The sequence below is a fragment of the Eriocheir sinensis genome, unplaced genomic scaffold (assembly GCF_024679095.1).
Source record: "Eriocheir sinensis breed Jianghai 21 unplaced genomic scaffold, ASM2467909v1 Scaffold47, whole genome shotgun sequence".
Lineage (NCBI taxonomy): Eukaryota > Metazoa > Arthropoda > Malacostraca > Decapoda > Varunidae > Eriocheir > Eriocheir sinensis.
In genome coordinates, this window is record NW_026111798.1 from 1,087,650 (window position 1) to 1,102,022 (window position 14,373).

Here is a 14,373-nt window from a genome sequence, read left to right on the forward strand (position 1 = left end):
GCACCAGGGGCTCGTCATCGCCGGGATTTGGAATCACTCGGCGTTAACTTCGCTTCCACCGGAGGGGAATCTTATAATATCCCATTTTCTCTTTCCGAGCTGAAGGCGGCTTTATCCCAGTGTCATGACTCCTCGCCAGGTCCAGACGACATCCCTTATGCTTTCTTACGCCACATGTCTGACTGTGGTTTTACATTTTTATTGGATCTTTACAATTTAATTTGGCGTACCGGTGATTTTCCATCTCTGTGGAGTGTGGCTGTAATTCTCCCCATTCTGAGGCCTGGGAAAGATCATCTCCAAGCAACTAACTATCGTCCTATTTCTTTAACATCCTGAATTTGTAAAGTGATGGAGAAGATGGTGAATGTCAGGCTTATGTGTTACTTGGAGAGCCGGAATTTATTGACCCCGGTGCAATATGGTTTCCGAAAGGTGCGCTCCACCTCGGATGTTCTTTTATCCTTGGAATCCTCAGTTTGTGAGGCGTTTGCCAATAATCACCACCAGGTGACCGTGTTTTTTGATCTGGAGAAGGCCTATGACGCCGCTTGGTGTCATGGAATTTTACTTAACCTGTTTGAGTTTGGTCTTCGTGGCCGTCTCCCTGTTTTTATTCAGGAGTTTTTATCTCGTCGTCTTTTACGGGTTAGAGTAGGGAGTACTCTTTCCGAGGTTTGTCCACTTGAGGATGGAGTACCACAGGGAAATATTATCAGTGTTACGCTATTTGCTGTGGCTATTAATGGAGTCGTTGGTGTCCTGCCTGATGGAGTTCATAGCTCCTTATATGTAGACGATTTATCCATTTCGTTCTCTGCGGCAAGGATGTCGCTGATTGAACAAAAACTGCAATTGATAATTAATAGAGTCGCCAATTGGGCAAATACGCGCGGCTTTCGATTTTCGTCCTCAAAGACAGTTGCTATGTATTCTGTCGTCTTCGAGACGCTCATCCGGACCCTGACTTATATCTTGGTAATAGGCGACTGTCCTGTGTAGAGACGACTCGTTACCTCGGTTTTATTTGATAGCCGCCTAACCTGGGTGCCTCATTTACGTTACGTTAAGGCGGCTTGTCAGAAAGCCCTAAGATTACTCAATGCTAGCAAAGCTATGGTATTAACGTGCAATGGTCATCATACCAAAATATGTAGTAATTAATTATACATGTCAACCTACTTATTTTCATGAGATCATGGTATGACCACTGAAAAACATAGCTTTTTTTATCTTGGTTCCATTACAAAATCTTAGGTCACTTGGTAAAGTGTTCACCTAAGTCCGACCCAAGCTGACAACATAAACTTTTTTTTTTTTTACAGCAAAGGAGACAGTTCAAGGGCACAAAAAAAGCAAATATTAATAAAAAAAGCCGCTACTCACTGATCCTTAAAAGAATCCAAAGAGGTGGCCGAGAGATAGGTCAGTTTCGGGAGGAGAGGTGTCCTGATACCCTCCTCTTGAAAAAGTTCAAGTCGTAGGCAGGAGGAAATACAGATGAAGGAAGATTGTTCCAGAGTTTACCAGCGTGAGGGATGAAAGAGTGAAGATGCTGGTTAACTCTTGCATAAGGGGTTTGGACAGTATAGGGATGAGCATGAGTAGAAAGTCGAGTGCAGCGGGGCCGCGGGAGGGGGGGAGGCATGCAGTTAGCAAGTTCAGAAGAGCAGTCAGCGTGGAAATATCGATAGAAGATAGAAAGAGAGGCAACATTGCGGCGGAATTTAAGAGGTAGAAGACTATCAGTATGAGGAGGAGAGCTGATGAGACGAAGAGCCTTAGCCTCCACTCTGTCCAGAAGAGCTGTGTGAGTGGAGCCCCCCCACACATGAGATGCATACTCCATACGAGGGCGGACAAGGCCCCTGTATATGGACAGCATCTGTGCAGGGGAGAAAAACTGGCGGAGACGGTACAGAACGCCCAGCCTCGAGGAAGCTGATTTAGTAAGAGATGAGATATGAAGTTTCCAGTTGAGATTTTGAGTTAAGGATAGACCGAGGATGTTTAGTGTTGAGGAAGGTGATAGCTGGGTGTTGTCAAAGAATAGGGGATAGTTGTTTGGAAGATTGTGTCGAGTGGATAGGTGGAGAAACTGTGTTTTAGAGGCGTTGCAGGACACCAGGTTCTTCTTGCCCCAATCGGAAATAATAGTAAGGTCTGAGGCTAAGCGTTCTGCAGCCTCCAGCCTTGAGTCGTTAAGTTCCTGAAGGGTGGGTCTTCTATTAAAAGAAGTTGAATAATGCAGAGTGGAATCATCGGCGTAGGAATGGATAGGACAGTTCGTTTTGGAAAGAAGATCATCAATGAACAACAGAAAAAGAGTGGGAGATAGGACAGAACCCTGTGGGACACCACTGTTAATAGATTTAGGGGAAGAATAGTGACCGTCTACCACGGCAGAAATAGAACGGTCAGAAAGGAAACTGGAGATAAAGGTACAGAGAGAAGGATAGAAACCGTAGGAGGGTAGTTTAGAAAGCAAAGATTTGTGCCAGACCCTATCAAAAGCTTTTGATATGTCCAGCGCAATAGCAAAAGTTTCACCGAAACGGCTAAGAGAGGATGACCAAGAGTCAGTTAAGAAGGCTAGGAGATCACCAGTAGAACGCCCTTGCGGAACCCATACTGGCGATCAGATAGAAGGTCAGAAGTGGAAAGGTGCTTTTGAATCTTTCGGTTAAGGATTGATTCAAAAGCTTTAGATAGACAAGAAAGTAAAGCAATAGGACGGTAGTTTGAGGGATTGGAGCGGTCACCCTTCTTAGGTACAGGCTGTATGAAGGCATACTTCTAGCAAGAAGGAAAGGTAGATGTTGACAGGCAGAGGCGAAAGAGTTTGACCAGGCAAAGCGTGTTTGCAAGCTGAGTGCTTAGAATATTGGCATAATAATAAAAGATGCTGAAAACTGGATTCCACTACTTTATTTAATATATGAGTAATTATATACTGAATTTGTAATGGAGCCAAGATAAAAAATCTATGTTTTTCAGTGGTCATACCATGATCTCATGAAAATAAATAGGTTGACGTATATAATTAATTACTACGTATTTTGTTATGACGACTATTGCACATTAATACCATAGCTTTGAACCCAATGATGAATATCTTCAAGCAAGACACAAATAGCAACAGATTGGTCACCAATTCACTCAGTAAACAAATTCATATATTCAATAAAGTAGTGGAATCCAGTTTTCAGCATCTTTTATTATTATGCCAATATTCTAAGCACTCAGCTTGCAAACACGCTTAGGTTTATGTTGTCAGCTTGGGTCGGACTTAGGTGAACACTTTACCAAGTGACCTAAGATTACTCAATGCTACTATAGAGGTACACAACATCTTTGATTGTGAGTGCATCAGAGAGCACTGGAGAGCAGCATGAGTCTAATTAGGTGCTAATGAATATCCTGCCTGCATCACAGACTACATAAAATGCAAATATGATCGGTGCCTAAAGGTGTTATAAGCTAATGATGGTAAATATATATATATATATATATATATATATATATATATATATATATATATATATATATATATATATATATATATATATATATATATATATATATAAAACTGTCTGCCCTAATGTCCCTCCCACTTTTGAGGTCCAAATGACGCCCCTGATTGTAACAACGTATCTTGTAACATCCATGACTGGGTGCCGGTGCAAATCTTCTCATTGAACACCGAGAAATTAATCTAGGCTCTAGGGAACTCGGAAAAATCCAAGTTAGAGAGTGCTGGCTGTGGTGATTGAGCCAGGGACCTTCGACATACAATGTCTGTCAGTGGAGCCAATAAAGGTAAAGGTAAAGTTGGGGCATACGCTGTAGCAGCGCGTGGCCTCGGTGCTCATCTCTGTAACATTGGCCCTTGAGCCTGTGGTGGGTGGGAGCCCATTACCCCGGGACACAGGGCCAGTGTGACATCCGGGTTACCACAGTTTCCCCAGGTAGTCATTTATCGACCAGCCCGAGAGGGAAAATGATCAGCTGGGTGAGCTGCACGCCGACTGCCCAGGCCGGGATTCGAACCCGGGCCCGCGTAGAAGCCAGGCATGCTGACCACTAGACCACGGAGGCGTATTGGAGCCCAATCTCAAGTGAACCCACTCACAATGGCACACAATTTTTTTTCTGGAAAATTTTGTGCTCTGAATGAATTTGCTAACCATTTCTGTCGAAAAACAGCACATATTATTTTTCACCCCTTCCACCCCAACCTCCTCAGTAATAAAAAAAAAGTGACAAAATCATAGCCTTGAGGCAGTAATATTCAGCCCCAGCATCAAAAAATTATACTGCTGCCCTATGAAAGGCATCTCTTAACTCCGATGAAGTAGGTGGTGACTGGTGGAGCAGCTTCATTGTCATCCCTGGCAGTGGCTGGTGTCATTGGGCCAGCAGATGATGAAGCAGTGGCTGGTGTCATTGGGCCAGCAGATGATGAAGCAGTGGCTGGTGTCATTGGGCCAGCAGATGATGAAGCAGTGGCTGGTGTCATTGGGCCAGCAGATGATGAAGCAGTGGCTGGTGTCATTGGGCCAGCAGATGATGAAGCAGTGGCAGGTGTCATTGGGCCAGCAGATGATGAAGCAGTGGCTGGTGTCATTGGGCCAGCAGATGATGAAGCAGTGGGTGGTGTCATTGGGCCAGCAGATGATGAAGCAGTGGCTGGTGTCATTGGGCCAGCAGATGATGAAGCAGTGGCTGGTGTCATTGGGCCAGCAGATGATGAAGCAGTGGCAGGTGTCATTGGGCCAGCAGATGATGAAGCAGTGGCTGGTGTCATTGGGCCAGCAGATGATGAAGCAGTGGGTGGTGTCATTGGGCCAGCAGATGATGAAGCAGTGGCAGGTGTCATTGGGCCAGCAGATGATGAAGCAGTGGCAGGTGTCATTGGGCCAGCAGATGATGAAGCAGTGGCTGGTGTCATTGGGCCAGCAGATGATGAAGCAGTGGCTGGTGTCATTGGGCCAGCAGATGATGAAGCAGTGGCAGGTGTCATTGGGCCAGCAGATGATGAAGCAGTGGGTGGTGTCATTGGGCCAGCAGATGATGAAGCAGTGGCAGGTGTCATTGGGCCAGCAGATGATGAAGCAGTGGCTGGTGTCATAGGGCCAGCAGATGATGAAGCAGTGGCTGGTGTCATTGGGCCAGCAGATGATGAAGCAGTGGCAGGTGTCATTGGGCCAGCAGATGATGAAGCAGTGGCAGGTGTCATAGGGCCAGCAGATGATGAAGCAGTGGCAGGTGTCATTGGGCCAGCAGATGATGAAGCAGTGGCAGGTGTCATTGGGCCAGCAGATGATGAAGCAGTGGCAGGTGTCATAGGGCCAGCAGATGATGAAGCAGTGGCAGGTGTCATTGGGCCAGCAGATGATGAAGCAGTGGCTGGTGTCATTGGGCCAGCAGATGATGAAGCAGTGGCTGGTGTCATAGGGCCAGCAGATGATGAAGCAGTGGCTGGTGTCATTGGGCCAGCAGATGATGAAGCAGTGGCTGGTGTCATTGGGCCAGCAGATGATGAAGCAGTGGGTGGTGTCATAGGGCCAGCAGATGATGAAGCAGTGGCTGGTGTCATTGGGCCAGCAGATGATGAAGCAGTGGGTGGTGTCATAGGGCCAGCAGATGATGAAGCAGTGGGTGGTGTCATTGGGCCAGCAGATGATGAAGCAGTGGGTGGTGTCATTGGGCCAGCAGATGATGAAGCAGTGGCAGGTGTCATAGGGCCAGCAGATGATGAAGCAGTGGGTGGTGTCATTGGGCCAGCAGATGATGAAGCAGTGGGTGGTGTCATAGGGCCAGCAGATGATGAAGCAGTGGCAGGTGTCATTGGGCCAGCAGATGATGAAGCAGTGGCAGGTGTCATAGGGCCAGCAGATGATGAAGCAGTGGCAGGTGTCATTGGGCCAGCAGATGATGAAGCAGTGGCAGGTGTCATAGGGCCAGCAGATGATGAAGCAGTGGCTGGTGTCATTGGGCCAGCAGATGATGAAGCAGTGGGTGGTGTCATTGGGCCAGCAGATGATGAAGCAGTGGCAGGTGTCATTGGGCCAGCAGATGATGAAGCAGTGGCAGGTGTCATAGGGCCAGCAGATGATGAAGCAGTGGCTGGTGTCATTGGGCCAGCAGATGATGAAGCAGTGGCAGGTGTCATTGGGCCAGCAGATGATGAAGCAGTGGGTGGTGTCATAGGGCCAGCAGATGATGAAGCAGTGGGTGGTGTCATAGGGCCAGCAGATGATGAAGCAGTGGGTGGTGTCATTGGGCCAGCAGATGATGAAGCAGTGGCTGGTGTCATAGGGCCAGCAGATGATGAAGCAGTGGCAGGTGTCATAGGGCCAGCAGATGATGAAGCAGTGGCAGGTGTCATTGGGCCAGCAGATGATGAAGAAGTGCAGGGTGTCATAGGGCCAGCAGATGATGAAGCAGTGGCTGGTGTCATAGGGCCAGCAGATGATGAAGCAGTGGCAGTGTCATTGGGCCAGCAGATGATGAAGCAGTGGCTGGTGTCATTGGGCCAGCAGATGATGAAGCAGTGGCAGGTGTCATTGGGCCAGCAGATGATGAAGCAGTGGCTGGTGTCATAGGGCCAGCAGATGATGAAGCAGTGGCTGGTGTCATAGGGCCAGCAGATGATGAAGCAGTGGCAGGTGTCATTGGGCCAGCAGATGATGAAGCAGTGGCAGGTGTCATTGGGCCAGCAGATGATGAAGCAGTGGCTGGTGTCATTGGGCCAGCAGATGATGAAGCAGTGGCAGGTGTCATTGGGCCAGCAGATGATGAATCAGATGCTCGTGTCATAGGGCCAGCAGATGTTGAAGCAGTGACTGGTGTCATTGGGCCAGCAGAGGTTGAAGCAGTGGCTGGTGTCATAAACCAGCAGATGATGAAGCAGTGGCTGGTGTCATTGGGCCAGCAGATGATGAAGCAGTGGCTGCAGGTGTCATTGGGCCAGCAGATGATGAAGCAGTGGCTGGTGTCATTGGGCCAGCAGATGATGAAGCAGTGGCAGGTGTCATAGGGCCAGCAGATGATGAAGCAGTGGCAGGTGTCATTGGGCCAGCAGATGATGAAGCAGTGGCAGGTGTCATAGGGCCAGCAGATGATGAAGCAGTGGCTGGTGTCATGGGACCAGCAGATGATGAAGCAGTGGCTGGTGTCATAGGGCCAGCAGATGATGAAGCAGTGGCAGGTGTCATTGGGCCAGCAGATGATGAAGCAGTGGGTGGTGTCATAGGGCCAGCAGATGATGAAGCAGTGGCTGGTGTCATTGGGCCAGCAGATGATGAAGCAGTGGCAGGTGTCATTGGGCCAGCAGATGATGAAGCAGTGGCTGGTGTCATAGGGCCAGCAGATGATGAAGCAGTGGCTGGTGTCATTGGGCCAGCAGATGATGAAGCAGTGGCTGGTGTCATTGGGCCAGCAGATGATGAAGCAGTGGCAGGTGTCATTGGGCCAGCAGATGATGAAGCAGTGGGTGGTGTCATTGGGCCAGCAGATGATGAAGCAGTGGCAGGTGTCATAGGGCCAGCAGATGATGAAGCAGTGGCTGGTGTCATTGGGCCAGCAGATGATGAAGCAGTGGCTGGTGTCATTGGGCCAGCAGATGATGAAGCAGTGGCTGGTGTCATTGGGCCAGCAGATGATGAAGCAGTGGCTGGTGTCATTGGGCCAGCAGATGATGAAGCAGTGGCTGGTGTCATTGGGCCAGCAGATGATGAAGCAGTGGCAGGTGTCATAGGGCCAGCAGATGATGAAGCAGTGGCAGGTGTCATTGGGCCAGCAGATGATGAAGCAGTGGCTGGTGTCATTGGGCCAGCAGATGATGAAGCAGTGGCAGGTGTCATTGGGCCAGCAGATGATGAAGCAGTGGCAGGTGTCATTGGGCCAGCAGATGATGAAGCAGTGGGTGGTGTCATAGGGCCAGCAGATGATGAAGCAGTGGCTGGTGTCATAGGGCCAGCAGATGATGAAGCAGTGGCAGGTGTCATTGGGCCAGCAGATGATGAAGCAGTGGCTGGTGTCATAGGGCCAGCAGATGATGAAGCAGTGTGTCATAGGAGCAGATGATGAAGCAGTGGTGTCATTGGGCCAGCAGATGATGAAGCAGTGGTGTCATAGGTCATTGGGCCAGCAGATGATGAAGCAGTGGCTGGTGTCATAGGGCCAGCAGATGATGAAGCAGTGGCTGGTGTCATAGGGCCAGCAGATGATGAAGCAGTGGCAGGTGTCATAGGGCCAGCAGATGATGAAGCAGTGGCAGGTGTCATAGGGCCAGCAGATGATGAAGCAGTGGCTGCTGCCGAGCAGCTAATGGTATCTTTTCCACAAGTAATGAACAATGTGCTGGGATGGTCTCTAGCAATACTGATAAAGTGTGTATCTACAAAGAATATGAATGCAAGGGTAATTAATAAATTGTTTTAATAAGAATATAAAAGTTTTTGCCAAAAACATACAGGCCAGTCAATATTTCACTGCTGCTTGACTGTTGCTGCTGTCCTATCCCTAACACATCATGTCAATGCTGAATGGCTCTGGTACCCCTTCAAATACATGAGACGAGCAGCCTATGATGTCATACACCAGTTTATCTACCACAGTTAATGTCATAGTTATATAGGCAGGCGCCTGCGTATCTGTGGTGCCACACGTGTGGGGCACTCATGATGGGGCAGGGGTAAACCAGTGTATGCTGTGAGGCCTTGGTGTGGAAGTTCCCTGTCTGAACTGTGCAGCTAATCCCCCATACAGTGAGGGCCTTTTTTACTCTCAGGGGCTGTGCAGCTGAGAGAGTGGTGTACATGAGTGTGTGTGTGAGTAAGTGTGCCTGTCTTGGCTAAAACCCTTCATTGGGGGAAGACAACCAAGGTATTTAGATAGATTGATAGCCATTGACAGATGAGCATTAAAAAAATTTCTATATCAAATATGCAGTTCACTGCTATGAACTTATTAACTTTAAGCTGAAATAAAGGCATTGTGGCCAGTATAGCTGCATTCTGTGAGCACATAAAAAAACTAACTAATATAAGTCTTACATTTAAAGACATAACAACTAAAAAAATTACCAGTCTGTTGCTGCTCATTCTTGCACTTTGAAATGCAAGGCATTGATTTTGTTGTACGTTGTACCAACGCCTCTCACAGTCATCCTGCGTACGGGGTCCACTCCCAGGGAAGGCACTGTCAGAGTATAAATGTAAAGCAAGTCTCTTAATCGTTTCACTATGGCATGCTATTTATTTCCCATACCTTCTCCAATAACATTTAATACATGCTGTGATGGAAAGCTAAATCAGTACCAATATTTTATTTACATGCATCATAAGACATTAACTTTTTAGTTGTTATGAACATGGCCATAAATACTACTTTTCATTACCTACTTTTCTAAAATGCTTTTCTATAAGTAGTAGGATATTACACAATACAGCTATACAAAAAAATTCAAAGCATTAATCTTAATTCCATTCTTTTGAGTACTTCTAACCTAACATTATATCACCAGAAACTGTTTGACCAATGCTATCAAAATAATATTTTAATCTTACTTTACCATTCTCATCAAATCTACCTATTCCGATATAGTCTTAACATAAAATATTTGTAAAAGTGTTGAGAGCCTGGCATGCCCAACCCACCCACCCCCCAAAAAAAATCTAAATAAGGAATAAATAAAATAACAGGTAAATATGACTTGACTCTTATACTAACCCCCTTTCCACCCTAACAAACTTGGGGACCTACCATGTTAGGTTAGGACGTGTTTGGTAGGACATGTTTAGCAGGAGTTGGTTTAGTTATGTTAGATTGTTGAGGGAGTGGGGGTTGCAGCAGAAATGGTCATGATAATGCTATTCACATGGAGCAGTAGGAAAAAGTATGTCCTGTTTGGAAACTCTGTGGTTGTGTTTGTATACAAAAATACCCATTTGACGAGGTTAGGTTAGTTTGCAAGTTACTTGAATCATGGATATGTGAATATGTAACAAAAAAAATAAAAGCGTTAACCTTAATTTCATTATCTTGAGTACATTCCAATCTAACATTATATCACCATAATCTGTTTGGCCAATGCTATAAATATACTATTTTAATCTTACTTTACCGTTCTCACGAAACCTACCTATTCCCATATAGTCTTGACATAAAGTACTTGTAAAAGTGTCCATAGTCTGGCATGCCTAGCATCCCCTCCCAATAAAAATATATAATAAACAAATAAAAAATAAATAAAGAATAAAAAAAAGGTCAAATATGCCTTAACTATCTATAACAACCCCCTCTTCCCCCCCAACAAACTTGGCATGTTAAGTTAGGATGTGTTCGGTAGGACAGGGCAGGTTTGGCATGGTTAGGTTTAGCTATGTTAGGTTGTTGAGTGAGAGGGGGTTGTGGCAGAAATGGTCATAATGAAACTATTCAGATACAGAATGAAAAGGTATGTTCTGTTTGGAAGGTCAGTGGTTGTGTTATTATGCAAAAAATTAGGTTAGGTTAGTTTGTAAGCTGATTGAACCATGAATATGTGATTACCAACCTTGTTACAGCTTCTGCCACTTCAGTCCACGCTCTCTTCTTATCCTCAGGGGTGATGCTCTTCCCATAACACCCTCTGATTATACGTATTTTTTCTTGAATTTGATGTAAGAAGACCGTTTCATCTGGCGACCAATTAAACTTACACCTTTTCTGCGCTGGTTCTCCGGCCCGTAGATCATTGGGGCAGATGACGTGGTTATGGTGCGGTAATTTCAGCAGAGCAAGTCGTGACGCAGGCGGGGAGATAAGGGTATTGACGAGTGACGGAGTAAAAACAGCCTTGGAGGCTGCTTCTATCTGCCACAAAACTCAGTATTTTCTTGTGTTTGCCATTTATTATGTTTCTGTTGTACATTTATACATCTTTTCTTTATTTTTCTTTTGAAATATATACTTAATTCATGTCGGATGTTTACGTTTTGCACGGAGGCGTCCTTAGCAACGAGCCCGCCATAAAGAAGAAGAAGAAGAAGATAATAGTAGCCAGGATTTGCTAATACCTACACTCAAAGTTGACGAGGATAGCTTTTACTCTTAATAATTTGAAACTATTAACTTTGATAGTAACTTTAAGAGTAAAAGTTAATAGCTCTCGAGGATACGGGCCCAGGTCGCCATCTTTTCTCTGAAGAGTTCGGCTCTGCTCGAGAGCATGCGCCAATATACACTCCACTACAACCAGTCCAACGAGAAAGCGGGGGACACTATGGCGATGAGAAGGAGCCCAGCGGTGGCGTCAAGTTCTTCCTCGAGAAAAACAGCGATGACAGGCAGAAATTCAACGAAAACCAGCACTGCGTCATGCCTCTCAATCCACCTGGTGGGGCACAGAGAACAAGCTTTTCGCGCTTGGCCGAGGTAAGCTTGACAACCTCTGTGAAGCGGAGAGAGCCCATATTCCAAGAATGAACGAAGTTATACACCTCGGTCAGTGTTTGAAGAGCGATCTTCACTTCCTTGACGTCCCACGCCTTCATCAGCACTAGATTCTGCCGGTGGTTAAAGCAGTGGATTGGCTTGGCCAGGGTGTACTTCTTCATGAGTACTGCGGCACACCCTTTGAATTTTCCCATCATGGCACTTGCTCCATCGAAACCAAGTCCCCTGCACTTTGCCATGTCCAATCCAAGGTCTTCAGCGGTGCGCAAAACGAGCCAGGCTAAACCTTTACCGGTGAGGTCTTGGGTGTGCACAAAGGCAAGGAAGTCTTCCCTTATTTCCTCTTCGAAGTGCCGAATGATGAAAGTGCCTGCACTAAAACCTACTTTCTGCCTGCATGTGAGGAATGAGGTCACAAAGATTTTTTCCTAGGCCTTTAAATCTTGCTCTATAATATTCAATATACGATTCCGTAACTTAAACACTGAAAATATATAAAGAAAATCCTGAGTTCTCCAGAAATGCAAGAGAAAGGTACCAGTTTTCGTTTTGATTCTCTCAGAAAGTGGACATTTTAGCAGATGGGGGGAGGGGGGGGGGTCGTCCGACACTCCCGCCCCCCCCCTGGGTACGGCGTACTACGGCCCTGTACGAGTATAATATAGATTATTAGACGAGTGCGGGGCCCATAAGAGCGCGGGTCCCTGGGCACGTGCCCGTTGTGCCCTGGCCCTGTAGGAGAGTGAAAATTACATCAGACACCGAAAAAATAAAATCTTGCCTGAGCATCCTGTCCACCTCCACATAGTAAAGCCTAAGGAACCTATAGAGGAGGAGTTTTTTAAGTTTGAGGACAGCGTCCAGAGCTATCTAGCGGCGGCGGCTTGCCCCCAGCTCTCTAGCTTTTTAGGGTATCCTAAATATATTTTATGTTTTCTCAATTTATGTGTATTTCAAATATTTTAGTTATCCTAATATTTTTTGGGGGGCCCGCCATCTGGCTCCCACCCGTGTATCCGCGCCTGCATATGCCTACAGCCGACGACACATTCTGTATTATAGTTGCAGCACATTATAAGCGAGTTAGGTTTCTACTCACTATCCGCAAACACTCTAGATTTTCTGGGAGTGGCGGAGATTTTGGGGGCCATAAACATAAAAATCTGTTTACTAGACACCTTGAGGATTACAAAATGTAAGTGAGAAAATATATCACCATGGTGCATGGGGACCCATCTTCCGACTAGACTATCTTTAACCGAGTATGAAGCCGACAGCTGTAGCAAAAGTTTGAAAACGCTGTTCAAGGGAGGCTGCTGTTTAGTTTACTACTGGAAGGGATGAAAGAGTGGAGATTCTGGTTAACCCTTTCATTTGGACACGAGAAAGGAGGGGCGTGGAGTCGCTAGGGCAGGATAACGGGGCTTGACTAGGCTATATGGGTCTACCTCCATGATATGGGTCCTAGCGCATGGCGGCCATATTCCGCGCGCGCCCAGTCCCTCCTCCCTCCTCCCCAATCCCCGCTCTGGAGATACACAGTTGTTACCGGCGCCCTTCACGCGGAGATGAGGTGACGAGAGGATTGAGTAAATGATACAGTGCCGTGAGGCAGCGGCGGCGTGGGGCACAACGGGCGAGAGGCAGAGAATAGGACTTGGTGGAATGGGCGGCGGCGCGCGCGTGAGTGCGGCCCGTGATGTGATTGGTCAACTCGCGGCCAACCCCGACATTGTGTTCTCCAACAGTCACTGTTCCTGCCACCCTTCATGTACAGACGAGCCGCCAGCAGCCGTAAGTGATCGTTACCATGGCCACAGTGCGGTGACGAGGGGCAGGAGAGGCCAGGGCCGCGGAATGAGAGGCAGGGAGTGGGGCGCGGGCGAGGGAGAAGGACGGTGTCGCCCGGCGGCGGGCACGTCACCAGAGGCCACTTTGTGCTTTATCTGTCGCCCTTTACTGTGACGGTACTGGCGCCTCTCACACCGAGACGAGGTAATGTGAGCTTCAGGTCAATGGAGGCACCGCCGGGCAGCAGCAGGACGGGCAGGGCAGCGAAGGGTCGGGGCGGCGTGGCGGCGGTGGCGGAGGGCGGGGCGGCAGCGGCAGCCCGTGACGTGATGGCTGTTACGCTGCGACTCATTCACAGGTATTACACCAGCGTGGACGGCTTTCCTGTGTCTGCGGGCTGTTGGCACCTCCCAGTGGACGTCGTGTTTAAAACAAAATCAGTATGAAGATGACGTAGCAGCGGTAAGCATGTGAGAGCTCCGGCCGTGGCGGGGCAGCGTTTGGGCGGCTATTTTACAGTGTGAGGCGAGGCAGCGATGGAGCCGCAGGCGTGCAGTGCTCGCCGCGACCCGTCGTCGCCCGGTGATGTCAGCTGACCATCTCGGAGTGTCCTGGGCGTCCAGTGACTGTGTAACCTGCACGTTGATGGCGTAACACAGCAGCAGCCTTTGAACTCTACTTGACACCTCGTGAGGCAACACACACACACACACACACACACACACCTATACACACACACACACACACACACACACACACACACACACACACACACACACACACACACACACACACACACACACACACACACACACACACACACACACACACACACACACACACACACACACACACACACACACACACACACACACACACACACACACACACACTGTCGCCACCTCCGCCACACTCTTCAAAACGGACGAAACAATAATATTAACAATAATAACAGTAATAACAGCCTTCATAAAAATAAAAAAAATCCCAAACTCGGCGGCGACTCTGCCAGCCTGGTCACTTTTCGGCCTCCGTTGACTACCCCGCGCCCCGCCTCGCCGCTCTCTCCCGGCTAATATTTGAGCCATTTCTGGATACCACATCAACAATGCTTTCGACAGCGGCGGGGGCAAAATG